Genomic DNA, 6,924 nt, shown 5'->3' with positions numbered 1-6,924 from the left:
GACCAAGTACAGAAAACGTGCGAGGCTCGCTGTTTTCCATCGGGCTCGTGGACTTCTTTTTCTCTAATTTACGAGTGCGATCTCGCTTGGCAGAAGTCGAGCGCTTTACATAGTTAATTTCACTTTTTCGGGTTATGTACATAAATGCACTTTTGCCGATAGGTGAAAAGTCGGGTTAGGAGTTTACAACGCGATCAGCTCTAACATGAGCAAACACGAGACCCGTTGCATTGTAAATGCTTGTCATTGGTTTGTGCGCTTGCTACTTAATTTTTCTCCCTTTCTATTGGTTGTAGCATACTATTTCCCGTTCCTCCTCTTGTTTTTTTTTTTCTTATCAGTATCCCGTGGCCCAAGGACTGTTTTCATCTGCTTTGGTGGAACTTCTTTCTTATTAGCATGCGTCAGCACACCTGCTTGTCCCCTACTCCTCTGACCTCTTCCCTAGGCTCACAGCCTTTTTTTTAGGCGAGGAGAGATTGAGTAGCCCAGAATCACATGCTGTGGAGCTCAAAGCGGGACTCGAATCTGCTTCCCCAGTCGACAGCTGTGGCCATAATTCTACATTTAGAAATTTAAAACTTGTTTATAAAAGACACCTACTTCTGCATACTGCACATGCTCAGATCCAAAGAAACTGGTGTAAACAGTGTAGGCTCAGTGACAAGGGGTCCTGCGGCTAAGTTGCGCATGCTCAGTGATTATCTCACTTGAGAAGTTAAAGGGTAAATTATCTGATTTTTTTTATTTTAAAACACACTTCATTTTGCACTTTTGTTGTTCATTGTTTATTTTAAGCCATGTTGCACAGCTGCTCAACTTGCTGTTCCACATGTAAAAACAAAACATTGACAAAGCCATTAGATTTTGCATTGCCAAAGCTGGTTCTCTAAACCTTTGGTGTGCTCAAGTTTTGGCATATACATTTAATATTAATAAAATAGGCAGTAGATAGGCTCAAACGAACTTCTTTTGTGGTGTGTGTTTGTAAGAGAACCATGGCTGTGCAAGTCAATTATTTTCAATACGATAAAACCTATAAAATGTTTGTATATTGTGGAAGAAATACTACGCGCCTCAAACAGAGAGACTTCTTAAAACAATGCTCCCTGGTTAACAGTAAAGACTCCTGAAGAGATATTCTGCCGAACAACATGGCCATCAGTGTGAGCATACTACGTGCAAAGTTAGCGCTCCGGTTGTTCACTGAAGCGCTCAAATGAGAGCTGTCACATTTTATTTCGTCCGTTGTCTATGTTTAAGGGTCGCGTCACTGCCTGTGTGGTGTGTCGGTGCTACGCATGCGCGGCACGAAGGCCCAAGCGGATTGTTGTGAGTCTGGTTCTCAAATATTTGGGGGGCATAAATTAACGGGTTCGTGTGTTAAAAAACGTGGGTGGTGGTTGTAAGCGGAGTGAGGACGCGGCTAGGGGAGCGTGTTGTAGAAGTGCTTGGAGAAGAAGCGGTTTATTATATATCCGGTGAGGTTAGGTATTTCTAATGAGGGAGGGGCAGCAAGGAGTATTTTGGGTTGGGGGCGGGACGGTCTCTCAGGGCACGAAGAAGGGGCACGAAGGTGCAATTTAAACAAGAAAGGATGAGTGCGTGGGGTCGCTTAATCCATGTGAGAATTATCTCCTTCCCTTTTGCTGTCTGCGCCATCCCCCATATGGCAGTTCAGAGCCCCCCTGTCCACAGCCCCCGTGGCTGTTTCTAACTGCAGCGCATTGCTTGCTTAAATTGGGTACACCGCTCATCACATCCCTCTGAGACTGGCTGCTTTACGCCCACCATCATTACCCACATTCTTTAAAATCTCTCGCCCGTATTAGGCAGTCGGACCCCCGTCTGTTTTTAAACGCACCCTTTAGGTCACGTGCTACAGTCTGCAGAGAATCTGACAAACTTTCGAACCTTCCAATCCCAGCCCAGGCTGTGTAAATAGTTCCTGCTTCCCATTGTTGGATTATGAACCCCTTTTTCAGACCAAACGATCTCCCACGTCCCAATCAGGCTCTTGGTGCTGCCTGTAAAGCCATCGCTGCAGGCGATGGACAACCTCTCCCAGGCGCTTGACTGTAAGAACCCTCCCAGGTCTGCTAAGAACATTTCGATGACAGACCCTCTGCCTTGCTTTAGGTACAGGAACCCTGGGTTCAAGTGGGAATAAAAAGGATGAGGGTGAAATCTCTTAAAGCGGCGTTATCAAATAAGCCTAACTAGGAATAATAACCCGAGAGGCATGGCCTCTCTGTGCAATTAATGGTGTGATTTAAAACACGTAAACTAAAGTGCGGTGCTTCTGACTCTTTCCATCTGACCAGTGTTTTGGTGCCTCTCCGTGAGCTTTCTCTGATTGCTTAAAACTTGTCACTATGACTAGGCAACAGTCATGTGCTTAAAACAAACGAGATTTATTGCTTCGTGAATGCTTTTTAGCGATGTCAGATAAGTGTTACACAAATGGTTATGTTTTGTATAGTTAGAAATTAAAATGTTTCAATTCTAAAAATATGATATCATGAATCAATAGTTACTGAGGTCTGATGTAGGATAGGAGTCTTTGGAGTGTCTCAATAACTCCTGTTCTTCCCTCAACAAAATGTTCCTCTGCAGCCTCTTTCTTAGATATTACATTTTTTCCCCACTTCTTTATAAAATCCGCCATCTACATATACTTCTCACACAATGTACCCTTTTACTTATAAGCATTTAAATTTCTTGTTATATAAAAATGCAAATTTTCAGCAATGACTGCATAGGAGACGTAGGTTGTTTTTATGTTTTCTAATCGTTATTGTTGAGAAATATTTTTTTCCAGTAAAGTTAAGGCCTTCAGTACTTGGCGCAATGAGGACCCGTTTCAAACTGGGTTTTTAATTACTGCTGGGTATGAGACCTGGGAGGGACTTGTACTACTTAAATTGTGCAGTAGCCACATGAAGTTTCTGTAGTGAAAATTAAGTGTATTTTGGGGTGGATTATTCCTGAAAAAAAAAATTGTATTGCAGTCACATTTGCCAACTGTATGTTTGGCTTGTGCCTGCAGACCACATTTGAATCCTTTATAGTAGGTTAGCACTCGAGGCTCGTTTCTTGACCTCTGTGTGTTAGCATCTTAATGTAATGAGGCTAACCTTATTCTTCTATAATAGAATTAGCAATAGGTTTGTTGAAACATTTCTGGCAGTATAGGGGCTGGCACTAGCGGCGGGGAAGGAATTCAGTCAAGTAGTTGCAGTGCTTCTGTTAACTTTTTCGGAGAGCATAGTACAGTTTTATTTTTAGAATTTTGGAAGTGATTGTACTTTTTGAGAAATGTTTCAAGGCCTCCCTTTGTAACATGTTGGCAGTAAATTACTTCATGAAAAACATATAATGAAAGTCATTAGTTAGGTACCAGTCAGGATCCTCTTGACTTTTGTTTTCTAATGTTGAGTGCAAAAGAGAAGGCAGAGTAACCAGGAGAATTTAAGTGCCAGTATAACCAGAGGAAGACGTCAGCGGAAAATACAACCTATTATCACAGTTAAAATAACCTAAACCGTTACAAAACTAAATGTAGAAAAAATGCAACCTGAGACTTTGATTTGCCGACTCAAACAGTAGGTAGTAGTTTCAACTTTTTGTGGACCAAGTCTCTTGAAGTAGGTTTAACTGCAGAACCCTGCAGATTAATTTTCCCAGTTTGCAAAGGAGTGCGAAAAGTTGTGTAAAAATAGGAACTTTCTCAATGTACACGCTATGTGCTAAAATGCAGGAATACTCAAAATGAATCTTGCTTGCAGAAACTCTTATTAACCAAAGGACATGATTTTAAATGTCCTGTTGGTTGCTTGCTAGGCCCTTAAGCAGCTCGAGGCCTCTTCATGGGTGAAAGGGATGCAAGACAATTGTGGAGTAGCCCTGTAAGGAGAATGGGCAATGGTGGCAGTTGGTTGGATACATCTAGTCACCAGAGGTGAGTCGAATAACTCTAGCCCTTAAAGGGGAACCTGGAAAAGCAACACAAACAAGATGGTGTGCTCACTCTGGAAAGGAAGGCTATTGTTTTGAGATGTAGGGTATGAAATGAACCATTCCAGAATTGAATAGGTGTTCTTCCTGCTCTCCCCTGATAAAAATTACACCTGTATAAGGAAGCCTTCAAGCCGTCATAGGCATGTCCGAAAGGCAGCACTCGCTGTTTCCAGTCACTCATATTCTGCTGTGGAATAATTGGGGCAAGTGGGGTTTCTATTGGGTTACCACAGCCAGTTGCTTTGTAAAAGAGGCGCAATACAATTCTAAGACTCCCTTTGAAAGTCTAGGCAGTATAGTTTATATTTCAATATGTAGGAAAAGAAGATGTATAAAGATCCCATTGAGTGCAGTGAACAATTGCTAGTCTAACAAACCATGTGAGCTGTCTGGTTGTGAAAGACCTATTGTGAACTTCCATTAGGGTTACAGCCTGCCCATTGCTTACCATTGCTTGGCATTATTGTTACTCTAATTTGCTTGCTTCTTATTTGATTGCTTTCCTTCCTCTTCTTGTGTTTGTCCCTCCCCTGGAGCTTAGCATCTGTACGATCTTTTTGATTGGCTTAGTTGTACCATTCCACAGCTTACTTTAGGGAAATAATATATTTATTTATTGTTTTAGTTATTTGAACCATAACAATTTAGACAATCAAACATTATTACTTAAAATCCATTATAACAATATAAAAATAATATTCCTTCCTATTAATACGATAATATAAAAAACAGCTGTAATAATACAGTGCCTATGGTCCTAACCTCTTAATGACCTTAATTGAGAAGAAAGAAATTAATTATCTAGGAGGTTTTATACTAATCCATATGTCAAAACATCGATCACAGGTTTAAGAATAAAATCAGTTAAAAAAAAAAAAAAGACTCCAAGCCTAGTGACTGTGTCCATTCTAATTATTTGTCACAACAGAGAAGTGCATTATAAAGTGCGGGTGCCAAAAATCTTATTAAATATCTATAATACAATATTAAAGAAAAGAAGCCAAATTATACCATTACTATATGGGCAGGCCACTTGATTTAAGATTTTAAATATTAGTTTTCCCTAGTAGGTTCAATACTCAAATACACATACTGCCTACAGTGTTATAAACCTATGCTTAGGAAAGTGGTTAACATATTTTCCTTCTTTATTAAACTACATTCAGCGGTTTTATAACAGAGCAATGGTCATGAATCTCACAAATTTGCAGTTTAGCTGTGGATCCTGCGGGTTTAGACAGGCTATGATAGCAGCTCTACAAGTCCGAATAGCACGTTCTTTGAAACTCATTTTCAAAAATGTTTGATGGAGTTCTTGCAGACCGGACCAGATACAGACTATTTGAATTGATTCTTCCTTATGCCAGTCAAGTCTTCCTTATGCCAGCCAGAATGTCTACTGGTCTGTTAGATGGGACTTCTCCACAATGGAGTGTTAGCCCTTGTTTGAATATTACCTAACTACAGATGCATTAAAGTGCGTTTCATTCGTGCAGGAAACAGAATTAAGAGATAAGATGCTGGAGACAGATGGTATATTGGTTTATTAGCATCATGCATGTGATGGACCACTAAATTTAACTTTATCTTCCAGGAATGATAAACATTTTACTGCTTTATTCACACTACTTTTTAAAGGAACCGTACTCTGGGCCAACATCCCACAATTCTTGCAGACCCAGTTGATTAATGGCTAACTACAAGTATTTGCTAAGGGGAGACTTTCGGTCATGCTGAAGCGCTTTCCAAAGGGCCATAATTAGTTGTTCACCAGCTTGACTGATTTTATACTATGTTTTGACCGCAGCAACTTTTATTGCTAAATCTTGCCCTATTAGCCCAAATTCTAATCAAAGTTGTGCTGGTGAGGTTGTACTTGGCAGATTAAAAACACACCTAAAAACCTTCAGTTGGATTTTGTCTATTAGAGCAGCATACAAGCCGTTGGTCGCAGTAACGGCGTGAGTGAGTGTTGGCAGTAATTTTGAAGAAATCATTGTTAGCAACAGATGAAAGGAAGGACTACCAAGCTGCCTGGCTAAAATAAAAAAAAAGTGGTGAATCAGTGATGCTGCCTTATTCTTGATGTAATATTTCTGCTGTACAAATGAACCCCGGGCATCCAAGTATATAAGAGGTATTTATAGTGTGACACAATGTCTAGTGGTAAATTGGTCTGGGCCAGGTTAATAGAGAATGACCGGTGAGGGCTGACTAGCATAACCTTAGATTTAGCAACGTTGATCTCTTGTTGGTTTAAGGTCATGTAAGCGGGCAATGAATTTAGGGACCATTGCAATCCTACCTTAGTGTGGCTAAACAACACTAAATCGCCGGCATAGAGTAAGCTGGTAAGAGAGAGAGAGATCCCAAACGTGGCAGGTGTGAGTTCACATTGTTCAGAATTAGAGAACGGTCCGCCATAAAAAGATGAAATAGGTGTGGTGCCAGTACACACCCTTGTTTCAAACCAGAATATGTGAATTTTCCATGAGTTTTTTGTGCCCCATTGCTTTAACTTGCTCCAAAGCAATTGCCTGTTGACCCGCTCAAATGCGGCTTTGAATTCAAGAATTGCTAGGTAAAGATTCTTCTTCAGTCGTCGACATTGCTCTTCAAGAAAGGATCTCACAAGAATATTAGTTGTTGTTCCACTCCTTCCCTAAATCCCTCTGATTAAATGGGACGGTGCTGTTACTGTCGGACCAATCAATCAAATCTGCAAGAAAATACTTTGCCTCCACGTCAAGGAGGGCTATAAGCGTATAGTTAGCGGGGTTGGCTCTGTTCCCTCCCTTATAGTTTGGATTAATTATAGAACCATGCCAGGACTCTGGAATAGCGCATATTGATCTAATTCCTCAGCATAAATATCTTCAAACTCCTGACTAAAATACGACATTT

The 6,924-nt window shown here is 40.6% G+C and overlaps 1 protein-coding gene across 3 annotated transcripts in view; it reads left to right on the top strand.

The window, feature by feature from the left end:
* The first annotated feature begins 1,239 nt into the window (after nt 1-1,239).
* Nucleotides 1,240-6,924, top strand: part of RNF145 (ring finger protein 145) — a 300,893-nt gene continuing 295,208 nt past the window's right edge. The window contains exon 1 of one of the 3 annotated variants that reach the window (XM_069199658.1): nt 1,240-1,332. The gene's annotated coding sequence lies outside the window, so the exon portion shown is untranslated. Of the gene's footprint in view, nt 1,333-1,352; nt 1,482-1,565; nt 1,625-6,924 lie in introns of those variants that run through there. The other 2 variants (XM_069199659.1, XM_069199660.1) reach the window with 2 other exon arrangements.

This window comes from Pleurodeles waltl, chromosome 7 (genome assembly GCF_031143425.1).
Source record: "Pleurodeles waltl isolate 20211129_DDA chromosome 7, aPleWal1.hap1.20221129, whole genome shotgun sequence".
Lineage (NCBI taxonomy): Eukaryota > Metazoa > Chordata > Amphibia > Caudata > Salamandridae > Pleurodeles > Pleurodeles waltl.
This window is presented reverse-complemented; position numbering and strand designations above follow the sequence as displayed.